We start from the raw sequence: 16,199 nt of genomic DNA, 5'->3' as shown, positions 1-16,199 counted from the left end.
ACAGGACAATGCTTAGACTCTAGACAGGTTTAGACCCATAGCTTTATGCAATGTGGTGTACAAGATAATATCCAAAGTTATTGCCAATAGACTCAAACCCCTTCTTCCTACTCTAGTTTCTGTGAAGCAATCAGGTTATGTGGAGGGTAGACAAATTCTCAATAGCATCATTCAAGCGCATGAGGTGGTGCATTCATTGTTAATCAATAAGAAGGCGGGAATGATTATGCAATTGGACCTAGCCAAAGCTTATGATAAGTTGAACTGGACCTATATTAGGAAGGTCCTTCTAGACTTTGGATTTGACCATAATTGGGTAAGATGGGTTATGGCCCTGGTAACTTCTTCTAGATTTTCAATTTTGGTTAATGGTTCTCCTTCCAAGACTTTTAATCCTTCAAGAGGCCTCAAGCAGGGAGATCCGCTCTCTCCCTTTCTCTTTATCCTCATGATGGAAGGACCTGGTCGGTTTATCAAGCATGCAAAAGAAGTGGGTAACATCAAGGGTCTCCAACTCTCTAAGACTAGACGGGCTTTTGGTGGGCCCCAGTATTGCAACAATAATGCTACAACTCCTGTGACTCCCTTCTTTACTTTTATCAACCCGGTAGTTTGTAACAAACTTGGAAGCGACGGTGCTATATGCACAAGTACTAGCTCTTGCCGCGGCTGTCAATTGATCAGCTGGCACAAGTCCGCTAGGAGCTTAAGCCAACTTCTATGAGCTCTTAGAAGAATCTTTTAATTGTGATGGATGAAAGCTAACTCAAAAGAGGCTAGTCTACTTGCAGAAATAATTTGAAAGCTGAAAGGAAAAGAAAACCCTAGCAAACCCTATTTTTACCCATTAATCCTACTGGTGCAAGAAAAGAGATGAAAGCTACTGAAATGGATGCCATTGACTCTTGGAAAGGTAAAATGCATGTGACTAAGCTACTTATTAAGGAAAATATGGAAGAAAAACATATTTTTGTATTTTTGAGTAATTTGGCAAAATTATTATGCATGTGCTTTAACTGTTTTTGACTGTACAGAGGTTGTTGAAGAAAGGAAATGGCGAGGGCGCTTGCAGGAGGTTGGGAGGGTGAGAAGAGGACCTAAGGGGTCCCTAACACCCTTCCAGAGAGTTTCACAGTGTTCGGATCTCAAGAAACCGCTTTCGTGAGCTTCTACAGGAAGTCTGCAGGGGTTCTACAGGATGTACCGTAGCTTCTACAGGATGTTCTGAAAGGGAATTTTGAATGGCTGATGGTGGAAAAAAAGGTGGAGAAGTGGGTATGGAGGTGAGATAAGGGTGTGAGGAGGTCTAGGACTTGGTGAATGAGGATGAAGAGTGGTTAAGGCGATTGGGTTGGTTTGAAGATAAGAGAAGCAATGTTGTGCAAGAATGTAGGAACTAGGGAATAGTGAAAAAACGTGGCAAATGAGAGGCAAGAATCTGAGTTAGAGGATGAAGTAGGTTTCATTGATGGGGTAAGGGTAGGAGAGGAGGTTTCACAGGTGCTCCGCACGTTATTTTTCAAAACTAATCAAACAAAGACTAAGAAAACCAAAGATCTAGCTACTTTAACCTAATTTGACCTAGAAACCAGAAGCATGATGAACATAAGTTTATTGGCAGCAAATCATATAAAACAACTATGGAAACCAATCAAGAATGGATCTAAGCATGTAATCACAAGTGGTACTAACTTTTGCAACTAAGAATCTAACACTAGAAATTGCATGAAGAAGCAAGAACAATGTTTTTATGGCAGCAAGGACACCTTGGTCTCAGCTCATGGTCCCAAGGAGGGAGAGGTGAGATCAAGAGTTGCTTGATGGCCTTTTTTGAAGATATTTTCTGTTTCCAACTTGTTAAATCACTTGAAATATGGAAAGCTATTTTTAATCATCAAAAGCAACCTAAGTAACAAAGCAAGATTTTAACCTAAATAACAAATTTTATTCTATGTAGCAAAGACACATAAAAGTACACAAAGGAGGTACTGGGCACTTGGGTTGGGCCCAACCCCAAGAGCTACAACCTCCTAAGATAGATTAGAGCTGGTGCAAAGATGAATTCATCTTTATTGAGCAAGAAACAATAGTTACATCCCAAAAACTGTCCACAAGAAAAAGCATGAAAATGTGTTGAAATGCAGAGCTAACCTACTGACTAAAATCTAACTAACATTTGACTAACTGACTAAAATCGAACTAGAAACTAGCTAACTCCAAATGAGGCCCTCAGCCTTCTTATTTATACAAATTGAGGGCCCCAACAGTCCTCCTAAACATTAGGGACTCGGCTGCCAAAACTTGCAGTTAACAACAATCCTACTTGACTTGCTTGGCTGCCCCTTGTGCTCCGAGTTTTTGATGGAGAATTCGAGGTAAGGGCTAATAAATGAAAGGGACACCTTCCTACAAATCCTCCCCCTTGTTCTTCCATGAATTTGGCTGCCAAGTACTCATTTAACCTTTTTATTTTGCCTCAAAATTGACCAAAAATACTGCATAAAGCACACATTAGACTTGTTGGCATAATGACTGACTCAATTCACTCTATTAGCATAAATATAATAAAAAAGATGCAATAAACTAATGAGAATGGTGGATTAAGTCGAATTAGGAGGCTGAGTGAGCCCATATAATTACTCATTTCTAGGACTCATCAGCTTTGACCCATCAACAATTTGTTGATGACACTATGCTGCAGGGTATCCCCATGGTCAAAGAAGCACTAGCTTATAAACAAATCTTGTGTGACTTTGCCATGGCTACAAGTATGGAGGTAAATCTCTCCAAATCTATTTTTTTTTCTTTAATACTAATATCACTATCCAGAGGAATATCTCCAGAATTTTGGGCTTTCAAAGGGATGTCCTTCCTTCCAAATACTTGGGAGTTCCTCTAACTGATAAACCTTTGCACAAGAGAATTTGGCAGCCGATGATTACTAATATGCAGGATAAAACCCAGAAATGGACTATTAGATCATTAAACTTGGCAGGTCGGTCGGTGCTTACAAAATTTGTACTTCAATCAATCCCCGTCTTCATGCTTTCGGCCCTTCCAACTCCAAAAGGAGTTTTGCAACAATTTAGAACCATTCAAAGAGACTTTCTTTGGGGTAAGGGGGAGGAGAGAAAGAAACAGGCCTTGGTAGCCTGGGATAAGATTTGCAAACCTAAAAACCATGGAGGTCTTGGATTGGATGATCGAAAAGTACTAAGCAAAGTCTTAGGGGCAAAATTATGGTGGCGTTGGGTAAAAGATCCAAAGGCTCATTGGGCTAGTATTTGGAAAGAAAAGTACGCTAGCACTTGGCAAGATAATGAGCACATAAGGATGATTGGCATCATAAAAGGCTCCTACATCTGGAATAAATCCTAGGAGAATAGAGGCTTAGTGCAAAAAAATAACTTCTAGGAAATCATAGAGGGAGATCTTGCTTTGTTTTGGGAGGATAAATGGCAACAAGAACCTACACTGTTAAGAGAGGAATTTTTTGACCTCAAGAAAGAAACTGATACCAAAGGGTTGCTTAGGGTAAAAGATTTTTGGGATCAAACCAATAGTGAAGGAAAATGGAAAACCTGGAAGAATATAGAATACAGGGATGATAGCCCCTTGAAAGCAAAAGCTAATGCACTTCTGACAATGTTGGACCAAAGGAAAGTTCTAGTTTGAGAGGGGCATGACCTACTTAGATGGGGTAACAATAATGAAGGTACCTACAATCTTAAGGAGGCAAAGTGCATAATCCTAGAGCTGGATTCCAATGCAGCAGATAGGGTTTGGCAGAACCTATGGAGGCATCAAAGATGGATGAAGATCAAACTCTTCATGTGGCTGGTACATCATAAGAAAATTCTGACTTGGGAAAACATTCAGAAAAGGGGTGTTCTGGGACCTTCTAGATGCCAGCTCTGTGAAGCCCAAGATGAAACAATGGAGCACCTTCTCAATAATTGCATTTTCACCTCCAAGTTGTGGGATAATTTTGCCACATTTTTCCAACAGAAAGACAAGGACAAAGGAAGGGTTATCAATACCTTAAATAACTGGAGACGAAACTTCTGTGATTATGAATTTCTTCACTCAGCTTGGGCTTTAACTCCAAGCTTCATAATATGGAATGTCTAGAAAGAAAGGAACAACAAAATCTTCAAAAATGAAAAAAGTTCCTCCCAACGCATTATTGAGTAGATCTTAAGACAGTTTAAGGAGACGGTAGGTATTTTAGTGCGAACTTCCCCAAAGAATCCACCTTCAGAAGCTTAAATGCAGATACTTCTTCAGTTGGGTATGCAGGGGCTTATACCACAGGGCATGGATAAGAAGGTGATGAAACTAGACAATAAGCCAGATTACTGGCATCCTCCCCCTCAGGGTTTTCTAAAATGCAACATTGTTGGGGCCTCAAAAGGCAACCCAGGTATTGCTGGTTTTGGAGGGGTGTTAAAGGATGAAAATGGTTGCATCCTTTTTATTTTCCATTGCCATTTGGGAAGAGCTACAAACAATATGGCAGAATTAATGGCACTTGAGCAATGTTTAGAATTCCTGAAGCAGGATAATCTCCAAAATATAATAATTGAAGCTGATTCTGAGTTAATCATTAACTCGGTCAAGAGAATCTGCTGTGGCACAGAGCCGGAAAAAGTATCAAGACACTGGAGGCTGCTTCAGGTCTTTCAAAGGATTCAGTTTCACCTTCTGTGCTTACGAACCGTGAGTTTTACTCATGTGCGAAGGATGGAAAATAAATTGGCAGACATTCTAGCCAATCAAGGGGTGCTCTGTACCAAAAGTAGGGTCAAGTTGAGTTGGCAAGAGATGCCTCAGAATAGATTGAGGGAGCATTGTCTCGATCAGGCGGATGAGGATAGAACTTTATTTTGAAACAGAGCCACAAAGATGAGGTCTAGTTGATTTGGATTCATTGTTATGAAACCAGCTCAAGAAAATATGGAAAAGATAGATCAACGCCTTAGAATTCAGCCTCTTCGAGGGGCAACCTCCTTTACATTACATAAATGAACAATTCTTGGATGATTCAAATTTCAAAACCTCCTTTCTATATATAGGAGTCTTTGGAGTCACAATATAATCCAGCCGACCTAACAATAATAATATAAAGCCACAAAAATAACAATAGAGGGATTCTATGGGCACATTAATAACAATATGGGGGTAATGGGGGCACAACAATATAAATAAGGGGTATAACTACAATAGTAATGGGGTAATCACTAGTATTATAGGGACCCAACATGCCCCTCTCCTTCAAAAAAGTGTTGTCCTCAACGCTTGAGTAGTTCAGGATACTTCTGCATAAAATTCTCATCCTCCCATGTGGAATCTTCAGCGGATAAGTTCTTCCACTTGATAAGGTACTCTGAAATTGATCGATTTCGTAGCTGTCGAGTTCTTGTTTCTATAACTGCTTCCGGTTCCAATATAATTTTTCCTTCCTCGTCAAGTTCTGGCAATATTTTTTGAACTGGGAGCTTGTCGCCTATAACCTTCTTTAAGCATGAAACATGGAAAACTGGGTGCAATCGAGAAGCTACAGGAAGCTCCAATTTGTATGCCATAGTACCAATCTTTTGCAACACCTTGTACGGACCATAATACTTTGGTGATAATTTATTATCCTTCTTAGCTTGCTTGAGGGACATTTGCTTATATGGTTGTAGCCGTAGGAATACCCAATCACCTACATCAAAACTTCTTTCACTGCGATGTTGATCTGCCTGTTGTTTCATTCTATTATGTGCCAACACGAGGTTATCCTTTAAGAGTTGGAGGACTTGTTGTTGATGTTCGATGTGATGTTCCACTGCCTGAACCTTAGAATTTTCTCTTAAATATGATGTGATGGATGGTGGTTGATACCCATAAAGTGCCATAAATGGGGTCATTTTTGTTGCTGTATGAAAGGAAGTGTTATACCACCATTCAGCCAGAGGCAACCATTTGACCCATTGTGTCTGTTTATCAGATACAAAGCAACGAAGATATCCTTCCAAACATTTGTTTACTATCTCAGTTTTCCCATCAGATTGAGGATGATAAGATGAGCTATGAGCTAACTGAGTACCAAGACAAGAAAATAATTGTGTCCAAAAATTTCCAGTGAAAATGGGATCTCTGTCACTTACAATAATCTTTGGGTTTCCATGTAGCTTTTGAATTGTTTCCATAAATGCAGTAGAAACTGTACTGGCTTTAAATGGATGTGATAATGCACAAAAGTGTGCATACTTGGTAAGTCTGTCAACTACCACCATGATGACACTCTTTCCCTCAGACTTGGGTAAACCTGTGATAAAATCCATTGATACCTCCTCCCAACGTTGGCTTGGAATGGATAAAGGTTGTAATAGACCCAGTGTCTTAATTGTTTCAACTTTATTTTGTTTGCAAACCAAACATTCTGCCACAAACTTTTGAATATTTGATTTAAGGTCATCCCAAAAAAATTCCTTCTTAACCCTGTGGTAAGTTTTTAAAAATCCTGAGTGCCCTCCTAAGGGAGAAGTGTGCAATTCCATAAGAATCTTTTGTTTTAGCTGGGAATTCTTACAGAGGTATAAGCGATCTTTGTACCATAACGAATCATTTTTCCAGCTAAATGTATCAAACGTACTGGAATCTTGTTGTAGCTTTCGAATAAGTGCCCACACTTCTTCGTCATTCTTCCATTCCTCCCTTGCTTCATTTATCCAATCTGGTTGGATGATAGAAATAGCGCACAACAATGCTTCCACATCCTCATCCTTCCTTGAGAGTGCATCTGCCACCACATTTTGCTTCCCTTTTTTGTAGATGATTTCAAAGTCATAACCCAACATCTTTGTGACCCACTTTTGTTGCTCTTCAGAGGATAATCTTTGTTCTAAAAAGTATTTAAGGCTATCATGATCCGTTTTTACCTTGAAGTGTCTTCCCATTAGGTAGGGTCGCCATTTCTTAAGTGCATGGAGTATTGCCAACATTTCCTTCTCATAAATAGCTTTGCTTAGAAACTTTCCCTTGATTGGACGACTTTCAAAAGCAATGGGTCTTTCATCTTGCATTAGAACAGCACCAATTCCATTTCCTGAAGCATCACATTCCACAATAAAGGTTTTTGTGAAGTCCGGTGTAGCTAAGACCGGTGCTTGGCACATTGCCTCTTTAAGATGTTCAAAGGCCTTTGTTGCTTCCGGAGTCCATGAAAATGCATCTTTCTTCAATAATGTCGTTAGAGGTGCTGCTATTCTCCCATAATTCTTAACAAACTTGCGATAATACCCTGTCAACCCAAGAAATCCGCGCAAATGCTTTATGGATGTGGGGATTTTCCATTCCTTAATGGCTTTAATTTTGGTAGGGTCTACCTTAACTCCTTCATGAGATACAATATGACCCAAATATTCCACCTCCTGGACTCCAAAGAAACATTTGGATCTTTTGGCATATAATTGTTTCTCTTCCAATAGTTGTAGCACCCTGTCAACATGTTCAACATGATCCTTCCAAGACTTGCTGTAGATAAGTATATCATCAAAAAATACTAACACAAATTTTCTAAGGAATGGTTTGAAAATTGAATTCATCAAACCTTGAAATGTTGAAGGTGCATTGGTAAGGCCAAAAGGCATGACCAAAAATTCATAATGACCCTCATGAGTTCTAAATGCCATTTTTGGAATGTCTTCAATCTTCATTCTGATTTGATGATATCCTGAACGAAGATCCAACTTGGTGAAGTAAATTGATCCATGCAATTCATCCAGTAATTCATCAATGACAGGAATGGGGAACTTATCTTTAATAGTGAGCTTGTTGAGCTCCCTATAATCCGGACACATGCGCCATGATCCATCCTTCTTGTGCACCAATACTACTGGAGCAGAGAAAGAACTTTGACTCGGTTGAATTATACCAGCCTCTAGCATTTCTGCAACCATACGTTCAATTTCACTTTTTTGGACATAGGGATATCTGTACGGCCTGATGTTTGGAGGAACACTTTCTGGAATCAGATGAATAGCATGATCATGATCACGCATAGGTGGGAGACCTTTGGGAGTCTCAAATACCTTGGAATGATTTTCCAGGACTTTTTGGAGATCTGGAGAAATAGATGATTCTAATGTGGAAACATCTAGCGAACATAATTGTGCAATTACACCCCTTTGCTCCTTTTTTAGAAGCTTTGTCATACCATTAGAGCTGATTATCTTTCTTGGTTTCCTTGCAATACCCCTTAATTCAACTTCCTTTCCTTCCACAGAAAATTTGATGAAAAGTTCTTGAAAATTAAAAGCTATTGTACCCAAGGATTGTAGCCATTGGACTCCTAGTACAACATCAGCACCTCCCATTGGAATGGAAAGCATTGGGCTAGTCAATACATATTCTCCCATGGATAGCTTGATATTATGGCACTTTCCAGAGCAATTTATTGTTCCTCCATTTGCAATCATCACTTGACACTCTGGTGCTGGATATAGGAAGCAATTCAATTCTTTTGCTACCCTACAATGAATAAAATTGTGGGTGCTTCCTGAATCAATCAACACTATCACCTTTTTCTTCTTGATTTGTCCTTCTATCTTGATGGTTTGAGGAGTGGTAATTCCCGCCAATGCATTACAAGATATGGTCGGATTTATTTGTTCTTCATCTAGGCTTTGTTCCTGGAGCATATCCTGTTCTTTTGACCTTTCTTGCTCCTTTTCTTCTTCCTCTTCACAATCTATGTAGAATAATTTCTTCTCAGCACACTTATGACCTTTAGTGTATTTGCTATCACAACTACAACAAAGCCCTTTTGCTCTTTTTTCTTCCAATTGTTGTGGTGTCAACCTTATAGGTTGTGGAAGACTAGGGGCAACTGCACTTCCGTCTTTATAGTTGTGAGTGGTATGCTTCCTGGTTGCCATAATTTTGCTTTCCATTTTTCTTGCTAACCTGAATGCCTTCTCTAATGAATCAGGTTCCCAAAGTCGAACATCATGTTGGATATTATCCTTTAAAGACCCTATGAACACATAAATCCTATGCTGCTCTGGAATATCTTTTACCCTTATGTTCAATTTTTGGAACTCCTCAATGTGCTCCATTATTGAACCCTTTTGTTTGAGACTTATCAATTGGCTAAAAAAAGTGTTGCTTTTTGTATCCTCATAATGTGCTATCAATTCTTCCGTAAAAATTGCCCAAGTGATAAATTGTTTACGAGAGCAAAGCCATTGATACCATACAAATTGATTTGGTTCCAAATATAAAGTTGCCATACGTACCTTTTGTGTGTTTTGCACATTATTGAGATCAAAGAACTGCTCCATCTGTAATATCCATGTGGCGGGATCCTTGCCATCAAACTTCCTCATATCGATTTTTGGAATATGGTGGGTCTTCAATCCAACATTAGAGTCTATGGAATCATGATTAACATTTCTTTTTTTCACATCATGAGTTTCCTTTACAACCTTTTCACCATTAGTAAGTATTTCTTGTAGAAAAGTTGTCAAAGCTGTCTTCAAATATGCCATGTCTGTCTTCAAATCTGTCCTCAAATCTGTCTTCAGATCATCCATCTTAGCTTCCATGCCCTTTATCTTAGATTCCACGCCATTTATCTTAGCATCTGTTAGCTTTTGTGAGCATGACATTTGTTGCACTTGTTCTTGTAATTTTGATATATCATGTAGCATTTCTTCCTCTTCTTCATGAGTCATGCTAGAGCTTTCAGGTTCCTTACTAGGTGTTTGCATTTTCTTTCCTCGGGGCATCAGTTACCGATAATAATGCTTTACTATGCCCTTTGAATTCCTTCAAACCAAGCTTATGCAAAAATAAAAAATAAAAACCACACACCTTTTTTTACTTTGTAGAAGCCTGATATTGAATCTGATGTATCTCTGTAATTTCGAATCATCCAGTTCTGAAATTGTGACCTGTAGTAGCCTTCTATGTCCTCTTTCCAATGCCACTAGTCTGAACCAAATTGGATTCTCCAAGAAAGAGTTATGCACAATCTCCCGCAGTGACCGGATTATAGACTAGTTCAGTAGAGCGAAGTTGTATGAAGTGCCACGTGTCACTGTTTCAACCTTTGACTCTGAAAAATATATAAAAGAAAACTACAGTCCGTCCTCTTTCTTTACCTTCTTACGAAATTTCAATCCGATGCTCAGAAAGAAAGTTATGACAATTTTCCCCAGGTCACCTGTTTTGAGTGTAATTCAGGAGTCTGCAAAAAGACAAACTTCCTGAGATCATATCTCCGAAAATATCGCACGAAAAGCTCTAAAATTCGGACCCAAGGTTCAGCGCGATTTCTTCTCAAATGGGTTTTTTTTGCAACTTCTGAAACGTCACAGAAAAAAGGTATAGCGAAAATGCCACGATGACCTGTTTGGAGCAGCGAAACCCTAGAATCCAAAGCTCTGATACCAAATGTTATGAAACCAGCTCAAGAAAAGATGGAAAAGATAGATCAACGCCTTAGAATTCAGCCTCTTCGAGGGGGCAACCTCCTTTACATTACATAAATGAACAATTCTTGGATGATTCAAATTTCAAAACCTCCTTTCTATATATAGGAGTCTATGGAGTCACAATATAATCCAGCCGACCTAACAATAATAATATAAAGCCACAAAAATAACAATAGAGGGATTCTATGGGCACATTAATAACAATATGGGGGTAATGGGGGCACAACAATATAAATAAGGGGTATAACTACAATAGTAATGGGGTAATCACTAGTATTATAGGGACCCAACATTCATTATGAAGTATTATTTCAGAAGTGATGTCACATTTGGGATGTAGGTCTCTGTCGGCCTCCTCAACCCAAGTAAGCACAAACCTAGATGTCTCAGGTGGAAATTGCTCGGTAGACAGTGTTTCTCAGATGGACAGATGGATGGATAGATTTTCATCTTCCTTTGGTTCATGCGCCTGAGGAGAAGGGATGGTGTGAGGGGCCAGAGTCCAGGCTTTCTCAGCAGACTCAAAACCCCCACATTACTTCCTGTGGTGTCAATACTGCCCTCGGGGTGGCTTCTCGTTTTTCGCATGACCTTCAAGCCGGGAGTGGTATTTCGGAGTTGGGAGCAATTCCACTCACCACGCAACACGTGGTCAAGGTTTGGGAGAGAATACCGCCCTCATCGCATGGTAATTCTCTGTGCTTTTGGCTCATGCAATATGATCCTCCGCCATTGGATCCGGCAAGGCGAATCAACGGTCAAGGACAAGCATGCATGTTGGTGGGTCCAGGTTGCTTATCGCGTAGTAATTATCCATGCTTTTAGTTCTTGCGATATTATCCTCCGCTGTTGGATTAGGCGTGGAGAATCAACGGTTAGGGAAAAGCGTGCATGTTGGTGGGTCAGGGTCTTTTATTGTGCATGATGGTGGGTCCAGTCTTTTGACCTTTTACGAATTGTTTATTTAAGATTTGAGTTACTACGAGTTTGTTGTTTGGTTCTTTAGGACCTAGTTGGTGGAATTGTATTTTGGTGAGGCTTTTACCTAGGGCTAAAAGGTTTAGCCTGCGGCTGGTTGTATTTTATGTAATTTTACCCTTTGAACATTTTGAATAGAAGGCACGACTCTCGCATTAGCAAAAAAAAGATTAATGCATAATTTTTGGCAATGTGTTTGTGATATTATGGTTGGGTTGCCATGGTTTCTATGTTGTTTATTTTTTGGTTATATGATGGTTACATGAAGTGTATAATCTATGGCTCTTGTCATGAATTGTTTAGTTATTGATCAATTGATGAATGTATGGACTAATAATTGTTGTTGCAACTATGTCGAGAGGGCATATGGCCTTCTCGGTGATTCTCAAATGAATCTCAAAATTTTATGATCAAATATGCATTCATGACCTATAGCTTACATGTTTGCCACATGTTTGATGGAATTTTTTTTATGTTCTAGGAAGTATAAGTCAATTTATGCCTTAAAGTTTGTATGTTTATCCTTGTTTTCATGTCATTAATGATTCTGACAAGTTCCAGGAAGTTTTGGGTAGTGGTATCGAGGTTGACCTAGAATTGGGGCTTAGATCATGGGGTCACAGTCACACCTAGGGAGGCTTGTGAGTGCAGTTGAAGGCCTTGTCACGCTTGCAATTGGGGCTTAAGTTGTGTGAAAAGGAGCCCCAACTCAGGGTTTGGCCACTTGGGGTGGTTCTTTGGCCCCTCAGTGTCCCTGTAGCCCTGTTGAATGTTGTGAGTTGTTAGTCAGTGGTTAGTTGTAGGCCCCAGTTCCTTAATTGGAGCTAGGAGGTTAGGTCATGTCATAGTAACTCTTCGTCTCATGTTTACCCTGGTAGGTTGGTGAAATTGGGTAAATGTGGGAGGGGTGGTTACAAGAGTAGCATTAGAGCTTCCAAGTTCAAGCACTTGGACTGGATAGGAGGAATTTGTATGTCATGCATGCACATTAGGTATCTATGTGTTTTCTATGAATGCATTATGAGCGTCATTGTTGTAGTTGTGTCATCATGTAGAGGTTGATGATGTTGATGTTGATACTATTGATAGTATAATCTCATTATATATAAATATGTTGTGCTAATATGGATTGAATTTTTAGACGAGATAACCTCCCTTGAACTTCACCGAGGTATGTTGATCATGTTTATATTTGGTTTATCTGACATGATACATTTGCAGGGAGTATAAGATCAAGATGAAAAGAAAATGGTGGACTATAATTCATGTGAATCTCCCTAAAGATCAAATGAACAACATGGTCATGAGTACTCCTCCGACATAGCAGATACATTGAGAATTTTGACGACAGAGATCAGAAGTTGTAAACATGATCATTCAGTCACGGGAAAGACTTTCCAGAGAACAGGAGAAGAAAGTGAAATTTAATGCATTCACCCTCAGAGTCTATCATATTTGTAGAGACAGGGACCACTTAGGATTAGTCATGGACACGAGGAAAGGACCAATGGGTCATATGGTAGCAGGTCTTAATCAGGATACATGTTTTACATGGATAACACAGCGAGAGATGGTTCGTTCTTGGATACACCTAACAGGAGGGGTAATGACCAAGGGTTCTATTATAGCTTTGGTTTTAAGAGAAAAAATCATCATCTCCATCACCATCTGTATAGGAGGAGTGAGAAGCAGTACTTTCTAGAGGAGTTCAAGAAATAAAAGCCTCCTACATTCGATGGAGAAATGAAGAAGTTACAAGATACAAAAGCTTGGTTACCTGGGATGAATAACTTTTTTAGATTGCATGATTATTCATAAAATATGAAATTCAGGATAACTACTTTCTATCTTAAAGGAAAATAAGACCTTTGGTGGGAAGATGTGAAGAATGTTAGAGACATTTGAGAAGAGGATCTTATGTGGGGTAATTTCGAGAGACTTTTAAGGAAGAATTATCTATCTGAAAGATATTATGATGACAGAGCAAAGGAGTTATATGAATTGAATATGGGATCTATGACTAATGAGTAGTATACTGGCAAATTCTTGGAGTTGTTGATATATGTGCCTTATCTTAAGGAAGAGAAACAAAAGATTCAGAGATTCATCAGTGGGTTACCAATGTCATTCAAAGACAGGATTTATTTTGATGAGCTTAGAATGCTAGAGGAAGTCATCATAAATTTGAAGCACTGTTATGAGCAATCGAAGCGCAATACCGAGTCTAAGAAAGATTAGAAAGGTATTTGGAAGAATAAAGGAAAGGGAGACCATGGAGTCCATCGACTGGATACACTTAGTGAGTATTAATATTTGTTACCAAAAAGCAATGTCAATATCACATTCCAAGAACATTGACTATGACAACAAAATATACATACAATTATTTTGAAGGAAATCAAGAAAACAACTGTCACATATAAGGAATCAATGTATGACATCACATCTCCGAGTCCAACAATCTTGGCAGCAGATATACATACGATTGGAGTAGTATATAGCTGTAAAAAAATTTAGTTGAGGGTACGGGTGATACATACATGCCATGATACAAGGAAATCAATGTAAGACATCACATCTCCCTTGCTGTAATTTTTTTTAGTTGAGGGTATTGGTGATACATACATGTCATGATACAAGGAAATCAATGTAAGACATCACATCTCCCCATCCAAGAACCTTGGATGAAAAATATACATACAATTGGAGTAGTCTATAGCTGTAAATTTTCTGAGTTGAGGGTATTGGTGATACATACATGCCATGACATGTATTAGAGAGTACAAATTTTTCTCAACTTCCCTATGTTTTGGCCCCTGAGCTTTCCTATGTTCTTGGAACTTAAGGGTTGACTGTGGCCATCAACTAATAGACTTTGCCACCACCATCCTTATCATGTTTTCCTGTCCACCGCCGTCTTGACCATTGGTTGAAAGCATGGATCCATCAACCTTAGTGGTCGATGTGGCCATCAACTAAGAGACTCCGCCACCACTATCCTGACCATTTTTCCTATACACCACCATCGCTATCTTGACCATGGGTTGAAAGCATGGATCCGCGACCGAATTTGAAATTTATAAACTACTCTCTTTCACAGCCAAATTTGTTGATAATGTGAATTTGTTGATAAGAGACTCCACCACCATCCTAACCATTTTTCCTGTCCGCTGCCATCTTGACCATGGGTTGAAAGCATGGATCCGTAACCAAATTTGAAATTTATAAACTACTCCGCTTCCGAATTTGAAACTTATAAAGTACTCCAATTCATAGGTATAGGCTACTCCAATTGCATGTCTATGTCTATGGTATAGGCTACTCCAATTGTATGTATAGCATGTCTATTGTATAGGCTACTCCAATTGTATATATAGACTATACCTTCATACCTGCGAATTTTTGGATTAAAAAATTCAAATTCAAAATTCCAAAATTCAATTCAAAATTTATTCAAATTCCAAAATTCCAAAATCGAAATCAAAATCCAAATTCCAAAATCCCAAATTTCAAAATTTGAATTTAGTGACTGATCCATGTTTTAATTGTGTGGTGGACAAGACAACATGGTCCGGGCAAGACTGTGGTGGCGGAGTCTCTTATTATCTTACTTAGTTGAAGGTACACTGAATTGGGGCCTGTTCGGGCAGTCATCGGAAGGTTGAGCAAAGTTGTAGGTTCTCTCTGTATCACTACCCATGCCTAGGTCTCGCAACTCCAAAAGTATGCAGGTATAGACTACTGTTAGAAATAAGAATCGACATAAAAATTAAAAAAACAGCTGTTAAGACAGAAGAATCGATGCTGGTACCTTGAGAGCGGAGGACTTGCAGCCCTCGGGCACCTCGAGAAGACTGATCATGTACTCCTCCTCGTTCCGGTCGGAGGGATCAACGCAGGCATAATGCCTCCACGCGCGCTTAGCTAATTCTTTGTCCACCTTATCGAGCTCTTCGATTACGACCTGGATGGAGTCGAAGACAGAATAGACATCCAGGCCGAAGAACCGTACCCGCCGCCGACTTTCGTTGTCGGCAACGTTGGAGTTGAAATCTGAGATCCATTCTAGGAGCGTCTCGGTCTCTCTATTTGCCCACATCCACGTCGGCCACCGGGTGAAGGCTTCCCTGAGAACGTCCGCCACTGCCGGCCTGCCACCTATGTGTTTTGGAGTGGCGAGGATTCGCTAGTTGACCTGTTGAGCGGCGGGCCAGTCGCTTTCCAGGGCTATGAAGTTGAAACCGTGTTGGGAGATTATAAGGACCTCCGAGATGTTGCGGCGCCATTCGTAGAACTCGTGGGTACCATGGGTCGCTTCTCCGAGCATCACCGCCCTCGCCTTCGATATTCTGTCAACCAATCTCCGCAGATCACCCGCCTCTTTCAGCGGAATGATGAGCCTGCCTAATTCCTTTACTAGACTCTCGATACTCATACTTCAACGTAACGATTTCTTTTTTGGTCGAAGATCATGGAGATTTAAGGGGAAAAAATGTGATATCCGTGGTGGACGTGCGCAGTTCTTCAGAAGACATGTATCGGATTGAAATCGGGTGAGTTGTCTAGCCAAATTCAACATGTCAAGTAAAATTTTCTGCCCAAGACAAGTGACATCCGTTGTTGGTGTTGGTGTACATGCACTTAGACTAGCTGTGTTGGTGTACATGCACCTAGATTAGCTCCAGTTAACTTATTGCTTGCATGTGGCACATGTACACATTAACATAAGATAAAGCA

At 39.7% G+C, this 16,199-nt stretch overlaps 1 protein-coding gene across 1 annotated transcript in view; it reads right to left on the bottom strand.

The window, feature by feature from the left end:
• LOC149232999 (uncharacterized) overlaps window positions 1–15,288 on the bottom strand; it is a 288,896-nt gene extending 273,608 nt beyond the window's left edge. Inside the window, exon 1 of the mRNA XM_089379621.1 lies at window positions 15,274–15,288. The gene's annotated coding sequence lies outside the window, so the exon portion shown is untranslated. The remainder of the gene's footprint in view (window positions 1–15,273) is intronic.
• Window positions 15,289–16,199: the final 911 nt, after the last annotated feature.

Source organism: Pinus tabuliformis, chromosome J, assembly GCF_031772625.1.
Source record: "Pinus tabuliformis cultivar Carrire ecotype Pingquan chromosome J, CPIR1, whole genome shotgun sequence".
Lineage (NCBI taxonomy): Eukaryota > Viridiplantae > Streptophyta > Pinopsida > Pinales > Pinaceae > Pinus > Pinus tabuliformis.
Note: the sequence above shows the minus strand (reverse complement) of the source record. Positions and strands in the feature narration are given on the sequence as shown.